This window comes from Nycticebus coucang, chromosome 13 (genome assembly GCF_027406575.1).
Source record: "Nycticebus coucang isolate mNycCou1 chromosome 13, mNycCou1.pri, whole genome shotgun sequence".
Taxonomy (NCBI): Eukaryota; Metazoa; Chordata; class Mammalia; order Primates; family Lorisidae; genus Nycticebus; species Nycticebus coucang.
Window position 1 is genome coordinate 75583107 of NC_069792.1, and position 14812 is coordinate 75597918.

The window sequence follows — 14812 nt, forward strand, 5'->3', positions numbered from 1 at the left end:
TAAAAAATTGAGGAAGAGGCACGATCGATTATAGAAGTCATCAGTTTGCTGCCCTATTGGCTGTACATTGAATTAAAATGGCAGCACTCTGGGAAGAAGAGAAATCTAGATATTAGTTAAACAGAATCTAAATGTTAATCACATGCAAACTTGCTTTCAGTAGTTACCTTCTGGAACAATTCTGTAGTCATGGTTTCAATGAAAAAAGCCACACCAACTTGCCCTATCTGATGGGGAAAAGAAATAATATTATCCTTAAATTTCTATACTAATATATAAGTTCACTAAAAGCCAGGCAAGAATACATTTCAACCTTTCAAAGGATTCTATGATAGATCTAAAATAGCATCCATAAGAACGAATTCATTTCTGAAGAAAATTGCCCTTATAACATTATTAGAAATGGAAGCTCTCAGTTGCTAAAGTATAAACATATAATGCTCCAAACTTTTAGCTTTCATGAAGTTTAGAAGTTTAATTAATCTGTTTTCATAATTACTTGTAACGTTTTCTTCCCTGTTTTATTTCTGATTATAAATGGATGAAGAAAAGCAATGTCATGGGGTTAGGTCTTCATTGTTTTTTCTTTTATTTTTTTTTACTTTAAGTAATAAATAATTCCCCTGAGTATATGAATCACATATGGTAAGACAACTCAAACTGCCTGTAAGTTGATATTCAAAGCTAGACACTCTAATAGCATTTACTTTTTATAAAATGAATTCTTCCCCCACATTCCCACCTTATTTCCACAAATATGTACCGAATATCTTATACATGCAAATTGCTATTATCATTAGCTATATGTTTTTCCTGCAGTATGCATGGGGATGGTATTCTTATAGGTTTTTCATTCTCACTCATTAGGTAGAAATAATAAATTAACCCATCATAGTGAATGTGGATTTTGGGTGAGGCTTAGCAATGGAAAGTTGGACTCTGTCTAAATTTATAAAATTCAATGAAAATGGAATATTTAAATATATTCAGAGATAAGTATTAGCATACTATTTTAAACACCTAAATTTTCTTTATTTTTATCAACTTTGCAAATATTCACCTCATTCAACACAAATGGTAAGAGATTTCTAGACCCTCATGCATAAGAAGAGTAAGTGTGGATCATAGCATTTTACTGCTCCTACACCGCAAGGTGATGGGAATCAGCAAGGCTTGGAAATGACCTAGCTCTTCATAGATTTGATAGTCAACTGCAGTTAAATATAAGCATACATATTTACATGTATGCGCATATGTATACACTGTAGAGCCTCCATAATTGGCCACCTCTCTATATTTACCACCATCCTATATTGACAAGTTGACCTAATTTTCATAGACCAGATATGTACCACGCGTACTCAATATAAGTTCCTTATGTTGACCTACAGTGCTTTGGGTAGTCAACTTACAGAGCTTCTACTGTACATAAATTATGTACATAGTTATACACACATATACATATATAAACACACACATTTTGATAGATGTTTTATTGATACATCTATTAAAAAATCTTGATTTATACTTTTTTCATGAGATATTCAGTAGAAAAGAGTTGTAAATGGAGGAGAGTTTCATTATATTTCACATGCATAGATATGAGTAGGACCTTTTGCTGGAAGGTATACCGGGATGGGTAGGATCCATGGAGACAGGATAGCGAGGCATTCAAATTTGAAATTAAATGAAGAGTAAAAGCTGCTCAAGCTTTTCCACATCATCAACGAAGCAGCCATTGTACAGTTTATACAATTCTCCCTTCCCTCCATACTCCAGTTATTTTGAACTGCTTACAATTACCAGAAAATCTTAGGTCTTCGGAAATTTTCTGAAATATATTCTTTCCTTTCATTTTTCCATTTTCTCAGTGGCAACCTTTTTTATTTTAATATTTCCTTTTTTTCATAACATTTGGTCTTACATTTATAAAATGTTTCTTATAGATATAGATCGTTATTTATCAATAAGTCTTATTTGTCGATAGGACTTCATATATATTTCATTTTTAGACTTCCAAGTCCTATATTACAATGCTTAGCATTTAGAAGATAAAACATAAAAATCTTCTGGGACAAATAAATTTGTTAAATTATGCCATTTATGAATGCAACATAATATTTCCAGGTGTACCATCTCTTATTTATACATAGCATGTGATACTCCACACATATGCTAGGTATACATTTAAATTGGAAATGATGGTAGGTAATTTTTATATGGTGGCTGGAATTACAGAATCAATTCCAGTTTAAAACCACTTATCAGATTTTTAAATTCCACTTTGTTTTAGCAAAGCATTCTATTTAAGAACTCGTGAACTTTATTATAACAAGTTTTCAGAAATTCAGAATACATTAAGTAGCTCAAGCAATTTACTTTAACTTTGGCTAGCTGTTGGAAAGTGAACTTTTATTTTATGGGAATGTTTTTATGTGAATTCATTATCATTATCTTTATGCATTCTTCAGCCTATGAAATTCCTATTCATAAAGTTCTTTGCTTTGGTCTACCATAATATTATTAGCCTTTGCCAGAGAGTTTCACTTGTTCTTTAGATATTGATTTTTTCCCCTTTGTGGAATTAAATTTATGCCAAAAATTTAATGTTTTTAAATCAATTCATTAAGGTATGCAGGTAAAATCTAAGTTTTCTTATCAGTTTAAGTATCTACATATGAGTTCTACAATAAAATGAAGTCACATCTGAAGAAAATTAAATGAAAATTTCAAGGGAAAATTACAATAAAAAGCTGCAGAAAGAATAACAGTACATTAATAAATTGTTCACAAAGAATACTGTAGGCAGCAGTGATGAAAACAAGAACTGTGCCAGTTGCATAGTAAAAAGAAAAAGTACAGGGAAGGTCAAGAACACAGCTTGCTTTCATTCTTGGCTGGTGATTTTCCATTAGTCTCTTACACACACCATTGCCTTTGATATTCTTAGACGATGGATTATTCAAGGTGTGGTAGCTGGTTATATATTCTAAAAAGGACTTTGCTGTGCTTTGAATAAGGCAATTGATTAGTTGTTGATTGGTAGGGCAAACTTTGTGATTATGCTCACCCATTCATTTGACAAGTATTTATATGACTACTGTATCTAGAAGCAGCTGTAAGCCACGTCGTCTGTTTTTAAGGGGACTTCTGCATTTTGATGATTGCTTTTACTGTGTTACTTGCTTGCTCTTGTTCTTGTAGCCAAGAGCAGTATTAGAGAGATGGCTTTCTGGCCAAGGGAAGAGATCCTCTGTTTCAAAAAAGGTAATCAGTCTAAAAGAACTTGGACCTTGACATCATCAACATTTTTCATGTTGGGAGATGTATTTTGTTTTTGGTTTGTTTTGTCTTTCTTTCTGTTTGTGAAATTCTACAAGGTTGGTTGTCAAATTTCAGTGGTTCAGGTAATCACATAATAAACTTGTTAAAATGCAAATGCTTAAGACCAACCTTTGAAAATTTTTTTTTTCTTTTTTTTATTGTTGGGGATTCATTGAGTGTACAAGAAACCAGGTTACACTGATCGTATTTGTTAGGCAAAGTCTCTCCTGCAATCGTGTCTTGCCCCCCAAAGGTGTGGCACACACCAAGGCCCCACCCCTCTCCCTCCTTCCCTCTCTTTGCTCTTCCTTTCCCCATCTCTCCCTCACCCCCACTGTGTCCTTAATTGTCCTCATATCAAAATTGAGTACATAGGATTCATGCTTTTCCATTCTTGTGATGCTTTGCTATTTAGTTGAGTCTAGGCTAATGCTCATAAACCTGTATCTTTAGTACCACATGTGAGTCTTATGTGAATGGTTGATAATCCATATTTTGTGAAAAAAAACTTTCTTTTTCTGTTTTATTTTTGAGACAGAGTCTCACTATGTTGCCCTTGGTAAATACAAAATCATACCTTTCTAGAACCCTTCCACTCTGCACAAACTTGGTAAGAATTTTGTCTCCATGGGGTGGGTGATCCTACAAAGGACCTTCTCTTCCTTTTGTCTGCTGCACACCATGGGTGCTGCTGAGAGGCCTTCCACAAGAGGTTGATAGTGCTGGGAACACGTCAAAACCATGGGAAGTAGGAGCAGGTGGCTGATGCCCCCAGGACCCCCAGACTATGGTCCACTTGAGCAAGGTCAACTAGAACCATCACCCTTCCAACCCAAATCTGGTCCAGGTGTTATCATGAGAACCCTCTCTGGGTGAGGGCTGCCCTAAGTCTGGATAGGATCCATCTTCCAATGGGTTGCCATATGTCACCTTCCAAAAGCCCACTAGCCCATGGAGAGGGCTGTAACAACTCTTTAAGCAATGATTTTGTCACTTGGAAAATGAGTGGGGCTGGATAAGACCAGGTCCAGATTTGCAGTCTGCAGCCCATGATCCTTCTGACCTTCACCCTTCCTGACTAAAATGAATTCATGCTTGCTTTTTGGGATGCAGCTTGCTTGTTGGGATGCAGCTTGCATGGGGATCCCTGGCTGAACCCCCAGGGGCCACAGCTAGTATGCAAGGGTGTGCACTGCTGGCTATATATCAGGTGTTCTGAACATGGTCATCACACACTGCCATCTGCCATGTGAAACTCTTCAGGAGGGGTCTTGGCCGGGCTGTCCAGTGGCATCACCCAGGGAATGTCAAAACCTTCCGATGTCTGGTCCTGCCCCAGGATTATGATGTAGTTAGTCTGGGGTATTGCCTGAACACCAGGATATTTAAGCAGGTGTGATTTCTGATTTTAAGAGCTTTCTCTGGGGGATTAATGAATGGAGGTGGGGGATTGAATGGAGGCCCAAGAGAAATCAGGCAGAACCCAGATGGGATATGATGGAACTGGTATCTGGGTGTGTTCAATGGAAAATGAATGAGGCAGATGAACCATGGACCTGATCTGGAGGTGAAGTGAGCAGGATGAGCTGGTGCTTGTGTCTCTTTCAATATACCATTTTAAAATGCGGACCAGAGATAATCGTCACCCTACCCTTGGTGACTTTGTGGAAATTGGAAACAGCAGATTTTGGCCTTATGGATCTTGTAGAAAGGGCCTGGGGTGCTAGCTCATTGCTAATTCTAAAGAAACAGCAGTTTATATTCTCCAGGGCTGGCGGAGCTGGGCTCCAGCTTCTGACTGGAGGTGCAGAGGTGCTTCCTAAGGGCTGGGTGGAATGAGAGGACTGTCACAGTCTGCAAACTGAGCTCCGCCTACCCACTGTGTTCTTTTACAATGGCTGCTGTAACAAATTGCCACAGACTCAAAGGCTTTAATCACCATTTTGTTCCCTTAGATTTCTGCAGGTCAGAGTCAAAGCTCAGATCCGCTGGGTTATGGTCAAGGTGTTGGCAGAGCCAATTCCTTCAGGAGGCTCCAGGGAGAGTCTGTTTTCCTGCCTTGTCTGGCTTCTGCATCTTCAAAGTGCATCGCACCAATGTCTGCTTCTATCATCATGTCACCGTCTCCTCTGTAACCAAATCTCCTCCTGCCTCCCTCTTAGAAGGACCCTTGCAGGCACATTTAGGGCCCACTAGGACAATCTCTCCATCTCAAGATCCTTAAGCACATCATGAAATCACATCTTCAGCGCTTTTTGCAACTGGGAGGTAACTTCCCAGGTTCGAGGGATTAGGACCTGCTTATCTTTGAGGCTTTTCTCAGCTTACCACACCCTGGGTTCTGTGCAGAGAGATGCAGGGACGTAGCCTCCAGAGGCAGTTTAAGTCTGGGTGGTTTTTGTCTGGGATTTAGTGGGTATGGATGAATGGCTTTGCGGAGGACGTTCTATCAGAGAATAAGAATAAACCTTCACCCATGATCCAAGGCTTTGCGATGAAGAGAAGTCTCTTCCAGGTAGAGATGAAAGGGGCTCAAAAGAAAGCTGGGGGTTTGTTGCTGCAGAGGACGGGATAGGGGGCTGGAGGCAGGGATGGAGGGGAGAATGGAGACAGAGATCTGACAGGCAGAATCTGAGCTGCTGCTGAAAAGCCCTGTCTTGCCCTGATCCGAGCCTGGGGAGCAGAGAAATCTCATTCCACTCCTGGCTCCAGGAAAATGGAGTGTGCACAAATCACCCACAAGGATGGAAAAGAAAAAGTTATACCAGGAATTGTTGATATAATTAATCCCTGTAGTCTGTAGTCTCACAGCCTCTCTAAATGTTTTTTATTTTTATTTTATTTTGTATTAAATCACAACTGTATGTTAATGCATTTATGGGGTACAATGTGCTGATTTTATATACAACTTAGAATGCTTACATCAAACATAGCTTTCACCTCACTTAAGGACAATCAACTTTTTTTTTTTTTTTTTTTTTTTTTTTGAGACAGAGTCTCAAGCTGTTGCCCTGGGTAGAGTGCTATGACATCACAGCTCACAGCAACCTCAAACTCTTGGGCTCAAGTGATTCTCTTGCCTCAGCCTCCCAAGTAGCTGGGACTACAGGCACCCATCCACAATGCCTGGCTATTTTTGTTGTTGTTGTTGTTGCAGTTGTCATTGTTGTTTTAGCTGGCCCCAGCCCGGTTCGAACCCACCAGCCTCAGCAGCCACTTCTGTAGCCTGCCATGTGGCAAACTGGATGAAAGCACATTGCTGTCTGTGTGACACTATGTCGATCTCTCCAAACTCGTAGAAATGACTTCTTAAATCTGACTCCTAATAGTATCACCCAGGTCACCAACATATAGTGTGGTGATAGTTTTATCCTCTGATGGGTCCAGACGAGACATGGTTGAAGCCTGTTGTAAAAGCGTATCAGCTACAGAGTCATTGATGCCATAACATCGGTCTTTAATATTCTGATTAGCAAGGGGGTCATGTGGATCTGTCCACACAGACACTCCTGTCTTGCACTCTCCCCTTACCCAGAAGGAGCAATTGTTTGGAAGATTCCTTTCGTAGTACAGTGTAGTCCAGGTCAGTTTGAGCAGCATGTCACTGGTAGCTACGCCTTTCCCCAGCATGCCAGCTGTCCGAGTTCCATCAGTTAGAAATCTTTCTCTCCATGTTCTGTGTATAGTACTTCGTTGAAATGATTTTGGCATGTCATCTTTAAAAGATAATCCCTGCATCGCGAACATGGATAGGCAGGCCATACTCTAGGTCTGACAGACATTCTGCAATTGACTGTGGGTTTGCCACACTTCAGTCTTCTGGAAATGCATGCGGACTCCCAGGCACCAGCGAAACACAGTATATGAATGGTCTGGCACAGATCTTGCATTCCTTCCCATATATTTTTTTAGTCATTCGGATATGTGGATTTTCTCCAAGACACATCTGGCACAGAATGGGGAAGTCTGCATCCTCCCAGTTCTACCTGTTGTAGGTGCTGGAACCCAGAGAGAGCACCATCTTGGGAGCATCGGGAGGCAATGGTAGTTGCCGAGTTGGGAGAGAAGACCCAAGTTTTATTTTATTTTTTACACAAATGTTTATTTCTCAATAGAATAGGCTGGGCGCAGTGGCTCATGCCTGTGATCCTAGCACTGTGGGAGGCCGAGGCAGGTGGATAGTTTGAGCTCAGAGTTTGAGAATAGCCTGAGCCAAAAGCAAGGTGCTGTCTCTACTAAAAATAGAAAATTGAGGCAAGATGATTGCTTGAACCCAAGAGTTGGAGGTTGCTGTGGGCTATGACACCACAGCATTCTATCCAGGGTGACAGCTTGAGATTGTCTCAAAAAAACAAAACAAAACAAAACATGCTACTGGAATTCTAGCTTTTCCTCTACACTGATCTGCACTGTTTAAAAGTTTACATCCCCAAATCAAAGCCAGTTTAAGTGTGAAATAGCTGTGCATTCAACACAAAGTTATAAGATATAGTCAAGTTCATAATGAATACAGACATTCTTATCATCATTGTAGATTCTTGGGTAATGCTCTATGAGACTGTCCTGGGAACCAATGTAGATGGAATTGTAAATTTTCCAGTATACATCTCTGACTTTTCAGGCTGGGTGAAACAAACCCTGTAAACAATACTGCAACATTCTACATGGTCCAGTAGCAACTCAGGCCCTCCAAGGCTTCCATAACTGCTTGCATTACATGAGGAGATGTCTCAAACACATTGGGCCATACATAGTTCAACAAGTGATTCAGCAAATCTTCACAACCAAATCCATAAACTCCAAGTGACAGGTGTTGCACCACTGCACTAGCTGTCTGTGTACAAGGTCCCTGTCCATTAAAGCAATTAAAGCATCTTTAAGTAAAGGTAGTACAGCATAAACACAGTCCTTTCCCATTTCACCAATATATTCAAGCAAGAAGGAAAGTGATTTTAACACTCCATTTTGAACATTCAGTTGAGGAACTCTGTATTCATTCATTAAAGCAGGGAGTACTGTGAAAGGTGAACATGGTTCTGCAACAATAGCTATTGTTACAGTGGTACAAACTCTGTTCTGCCTTTCCTGAACTTTGACGTTGTTTAGAAGCATAGCCAACACATCATTAGGACCAACGGCCCTTGCAATATAACCAAAGTATTGACTGTGGCCCTACGAATAGATTTTTTTTTTTTTGTGAGCTTTTAACAGCCCTAAAAGCTCAGAGCAAATCCTCATCCATTCTCTTTGCAGATACATACTCAGCTCCCCAGTCAGCAATATGTCCAACGAGATCAATACAATTCTCTTGAACTTTTTCATGCCTGTTATTTAAGATAGCAGTGAGTCTAGGTAGCTGATCTTTAATTGGTGGGGTCATCTTATGCATACCTATTACATGCATAATGGCCTTTAGTGCTCCAAGAATGCTGCCCAATACTTCAGGGTACTCTTCACCCAAATACTCATACAACATGCAAATGCCACATCAATTTTTCCTCTTGATAAGTCTTCATGGCAACAGCAGTTTGAGATATCAAGTCAGCTGCCTGCTGCCTAACTTTTGCTGATTTGTTATTTAAACGCCACATAACTATACCAAAGATTTGAGGCAAGAGCATTTACCACTGTGCCAAAGCCACTCAACATCACTGAGTCCTCTGTAGTCTGTTCTTACAAAGCATAAAGAATACCATCAATCAGTTGTTCTTCAAGTTTATGGTCAATACCTGCTGCTCCCAAGGTGCCCATAGTTTTCTCAGTTGTCTCTATCACCATTTTTCTGTAATGTTCAGTTTTATCTTTCAGATTGTCCACTGTCCTGGACATAATTTCTGCTGCACCTACGTTGTTGGCCAACTCCATGGTGGTATCAACTAACTGTTGGTAATTTCCTTTATCCAAAGCCATTCTGTGTTGCCAGAAGGGTTTAAAAAGGAATACTATTCAGCCATTAAAAAAAATGGAGACTTTACATCCTTCGTATTAACCTGGATGGAAGTGGAAGACATTATTCTTAGCAAAGCATCACAAGACTGGAGAAGCATGAATCCTATGTACTCAATTTTGATATGAGGACAATTAATGACAATTAAGGTTAGGGGGGGGAGCAGAGAGAGGGATGGAGGGGGGGTGGGGCCTTGGTGTGTGTCACACTTTATGGGGGCAGGACATGATTGCAGGAGGGACTTTGCCTGACAATTGCAATCAGTGTAACCTGGCTTATTGTACCCTCAATGAATCCCCAACAATAAAAAATAAATAAATTTAAAAAAGAAAAAAAAAAAAAAAAAAAAAAAAGGAGGAACAATCTGTTGTAATATAGTTTGCTTCTACAACGTCTGTCCCACAATACTGTTTTACCACCTTCAGCACAATTTTCTTCATTTCTTCATCAGGAGACTGGAATTCTCAATTAAGAATTAACATCACTTCTTTCATGTGACAGCATATTCTACATCCATGAGAGGAATAAGATACCCAATGGCCTTTAAGAAAGCAGCCAAACCCTTGCCTCTGTGTTGGCGGATACACTTCCATAGAGGCTTTAACACAGAATCAAAAGATTCGATACCATAAGGAGTTACTGCCTAAGCCAAGGCAGCAATGGCCAAAGCACTAACGGTCTGAACTTTCTGCTGCTCATCCACGAGACCGTGTTCAATGATTTCAACTAAACGTCTGAGATGTGGCAAGATAGCACAGCCCATAAGAATAGCTATCTGCTGTACAATCTTAATACCAGTGTGCCTCGCTTGCCAGGACTTTTTGCTTTTACACACGGCTTTTAAGAAGGGCAATAAAGGAGGAATGCCCAGGGCAGAGGCTACAACAGCAAAAGCTCTAGCTGTTGTGTTATGGACATATTCATCCATATTATCTATATCAGGTCTCATGGTAGAGATCATAGTAGCCAGACCAGCAGCCTTTGCTAAATTAGAAATAATCTCTTGGCCTTCCACTCTAGCATGGTAATCTTCATCGATCAACAGTGGTTCAATGACTACAAGGATCTTGTGCACATATGGTGGAACTAAATCATCAAGTTTGTACAGTATTCTACCAATAACTTTCACAAGTAAATGACGTTCCTGATCCTCAAGTGTAGGAGACATCAGTAGAGGAAGAATCTGATTAAACAAAGGACCAGCTCCAAATTCTCGAGCTTTATCAGTAATCTCACTCAATGCAGCCTTTCTCATTGGTGGTGTTTCATTCTTAATTTTTAAAAGCAACTGCATTATTTTCCTCTGTTTCTGTTCTTCTGGACCAAGTATTGATTCATCAACATCAAAGTACTGAATATCATCGGGTTTTAAAAATGGGAGATTTCCAGATGACTGGTCATTAACACTTTTTGTAGCTCTATCTTCAGTTTGCATGTGGAAACCAGTCATACCATCTAAAGGTGTTGGTGCAGATGTCAGCTTTCGAGCTGGGGTTAGAAAAGGAATGTAACCAGTCGGAGGAAGAGGGGCTTTATATCCTTCCGGGAACATAGCATCCAATTCTTCATCAGAAAGTGAGTGATTTCTCTCATCAATTTCTCTTTCCCACTGCCAAGCCTGAAGCTGTTCAGGGGTCATACTCATTACCTGACCTGGAGTAGGGGTATCCATGTTCATGGCTGGTGTGCCAAGTGGTGTTTTTCCAGGGGTCAGAACAGGAGTGCTTCCACCCATCTGACTAGCTGGTGGTTCATCCCAACGTGACTTTCTTTTGCTGGCTCTAGGAGTCGGGGTTTCACCGATCAAATCACCTCCCCTATCTGTTCGAGGAGTCTCAGCCCATCCACTTCCATGCCCAGGAGTATCTCTTTCTGTTTTGGGGGTCTCATCCCATCTGCTTTTACGATCACTGGATGTTGCATATCCATGGCCTGGTGTTGCCTGACTTGGTGTATTGCCTTGTTCAGAGGTAGCAGTTCCTGCTGGTGTATGGTTAGGTGTAGGATCCCATATTTTTGAGCCTGGAATTGCTCCAGGAGTCTCACTACAACCTGGTGTCTCATCCCATCTTGAGGAAGGGGAATTCCCAGGAGTCTCTGCCTGATTCCAACTTGAAAGCTTTCTGGGAGCAGGACCAGAAGTCTGATCAGGTGTTTGATCCCAGCGCCGTTTTCGTTTTGCAGGAGGCTGGGATGCTGCTGCTCCATTGATGACTGTTAGTTCTCCAGCTTTAGCTTTTTCTGCTAGTTGTTGCCTGATTTCTCTTTCTTCGGTCAAATGCTGTTCTCGCATTACGTCCATGTAAGTCCTTGCATTCATTTTAGAATCAGGGATCTTCCCTCCATCTGCAAAAGGATCAAGACGCTCTGGAGAAATGATCATGGTCCGTCTACGCTTTTTGTATTCATCTTCCCGGTCTGCAATCTTTGGAGATTGACACTCGACAAATGGATCATACTGTTCTGTTGACTGTGGTATATCATGAAGCAATGCCATGGGGGCATGATATCTTGGTTTCTTCCGACCAAGCAAACTTGTAGATGATGGGTAGTCATCCTCATCTTCAAGTTCGGTTGCAGCAATTGATGTCACATATCCAGCAAATCTGCTGTCACTTCCACCATAAATTTCCTGGTCATAATAACCTGTATAATCAAAGCCCACTCTTTGAGCTTCATCAAGAGCTGCCTTCTTACCTTGAATTTCTCGAATCTGTGCTTTAAAATCTTCACAAGTCTTGGCAATCTTCGCCATTTTGTCCATTCCCCAAGATTTTTTTAAATTTAAGACAGTACAACTACAGAATTGTAAAGTCAGGGAAAGAGCTGATACCAACCACCCACAAAATGAGGAAGTGGAGCTGTCTTCTCAAAGCATCTACCCACACTATGCTTCCCTGCTGCGGGCCCTGTCCCTGGGGAGCTCAGCAGGGCAACTTACTGTGTGATGACGCCTCTCCCTTTAATTATCTCCTTGATAACTCGGTGTTGGATTGCTGAGGGCTTTTCAAAACCTGCTCCCTGGTCTCCAATTCCACTTTGGTCTTGTCTTCCTCCCTCAGCAGCCTCTTCAGCACCAAGCTAAGTTCATCAGTGTGGCCATAGGTGCAGTGATCCAATCCACAGAGAGCAGACAGCAGGCGGGACCCTATTGCAGCAATCGGCTCAGGTTGCCTCAGTGGACAGGAATGCCACCTTTATAGAGCTGTGAGAGGGTGGAGTCTCTCGTGAGAGCTCCTTATCTCGCGAGAGCAGCGCACCGCCCTTTTCCCTTTTCTTGACGAGGTTTTCTGCCTGTTTATTCTGTTTTGTAGAGTAGGCAGTTAGGGTCCTTTGTGGTGAGAATGTCCTAAGTTATGAACTGTTTACTAAAATAATTGCCCTGTGTAGATGTGTTGTGCTGCGCAGTTATCTACTGAAAAAGCAAAAATTGACAAACCAGCTCGGCTATGTATTCACAAGTTCCCTGATTAAACTTCCAGATCAACGTTTCAGTTCTTATCAGAAATCGCTATTGCGCAGCCGGGCGTGGTGGTTCACGCCTGTCATACCAGCACTTGGGAGGCTGAGGCGGATGGATCCCCTGAGCTCACGGGTTCGAGACCTCCATTTCTAAGAAGTAGCTGGGCGTTGTGGTGGGCACCCTGTAGTCCCAGCTGCTTGGGAGGCTTAGACAAACTCCGAACCCAAGAGGTAGAGGGTGCTGTGAGCAAAAAGAATCCTACCAGCCGCCACCAACCCTCCGTAGAGAGCCTTGGGGTCTTAGCTCACAGCAACCTCAAACTCTTGGGTCCAGAGGGTGACCAAGTAAGTCTCTGCCCCCCCCACCCCAAAAGAGCTCAATTGCTGCTCTCTAAATGTTTTCATAGCAGAATTTGGTGGATTGTAAATTATAGCAGGCCCATCTTAAACATTTGATAGCACTTTATTTATTTATATATGTGGCACGTAAAACCAGAATTAATTTTTTTTCTGTCTCAGTAAGATTTTTTTTCTTTCCTGCTTTCAGAAACACATCATTCTTCTCCCAGCCCTGATTTTCTGTGTTTGTGGGTGTATAGGTGTGTGGGCTTGTATGTGGTGGTGGCTGTCAGGATTCTTTTTACACAGAGAAAGAATGTTTTGCCTTGGAGAAAATGAGAGCATCAGGAATTAACTGCAAAAATAAAGAAGCCACCTTGCTTCAAAATATGTCTTAATCTTCTTGCTTTTTTTTTTTTTTTAAGCACGATTATTGCTTAGAAAAGGTGTCAAACTACAGTAGGTTTGTGGTTTGAAATCCTAGTAGATAGACACACACAAAGACAATTTCCTGCAGTCTTCTCCATGGGCTCACATTAACCTCACCTTTGTCTTAGTCTTTACACCACACTAATTTTTGCTTTATAAAACATCTCGTAGGGCCCTCATGTCACCCCAATGTTGACACTATTCATCGCACATTTGCTAATACTTGGTGTTATAGTGGAATCTTTACAAGCATTATGCCAATTAATCTTTAATTCTAGGAGGTAGTCACTGGTTCCAGATAAATCTATTTATTATAAATAAATAAACGAAATCTAGGAGAGTATCTTGTCAACATCCTATAACTGTTAAGTGTTGGATGAAGCTGCAGTTCAAACCTTGGTTAGTTCTGGTTTCTGGTTCCAAAGCTTATGGACTTACCCACTCTACTTAACTGGCTTCTCAAGGATCAGTTCAGCTCAAAACACCCTGACCCACCCTGACATTGAGGACAGATGGCCACCCAGCAGAACCCATCACTTGGGACAGCCAGCTCTGGGAGACACTTCCCCACGTGCCCAAAGCAGGCCATGAAACCTCAAAATGGTGGTGAGATTCTGGGTCTTCTCACCATGCTTACATTCTGTTCTTTCCCAGATCTCCTGGTGGGTCTTGACTAATGAACAACGTAGGTCATTTCCCACCCAGTGCCCTGTGGAGCTTGTGGATTCTGGCTTTTTTCCACCAATTTTTTTTCAGTGAAGGCGGAGCATGGCATTTGAGTGCAAAAAAGTCCTTTGTTATGAGCTATCAAGAAGTGCTTCATTCTGACAACTTCAAAAAACAGTATGCTATCATTTGGGTTTTCATCCACTTTATAAAAGCTATTATTGGGATTAAAATTTCTTCTAATATCCGAGTAAGTGTTTCCCCTCTTTTGTTTGGAGCACTCAACTTACATTCACCTACTTAATCCTGAGTTGTCCTAAAGAGGAAAAGGAAAAGCTTTTTTCTATTTCAAAACCATTGAGGAGCTTTGTTTTCATGCTGGTAAGTGAAAGGTTGTACCTTTTGAAGAAGTTTTTTAAGAACTTTCCAAAAAGTATCTTTGGAGAGAATAGGAGTTCTGAATATTAACTTAATAATTTGAAAATTATTTTGCAGGGAGCACAGAACGTCCATGAGCCTCCTCTGTTTTCATGGATGTTCATTAGCATGGCAGGGCTGTTCTTTCTCAGTCTGTAGATCACAGCAGAGATATCCTCTCCTCAGAGAGGCTTTCCCTGATTATCTCTTTGAAAGTAGCTCTTTTGT

General features: G+C 41.0%; 2 pseudogenes; both read right to left on the reverse strand.

Annotated features, from left to right (window-relative positions):
* Nucleotides 1-7345, reverse strand: part of LOC128563424 (pre-mRNA-splicing factor RBM22-like) — a 72024-nt pseudogene extending 64679 nt beyond the window's left edge.
* A 458-nt stretch (nucleotides 7346-7803) lies between these two features.
* LOC128563628 (splicing factor 3B subunit 1-like) lies at nucleotides 7804-12026 on the reverse strand (annotated as a pseudogene).
* Nucleotides 12027-14812: the final 2786 nt, after the last annotated feature.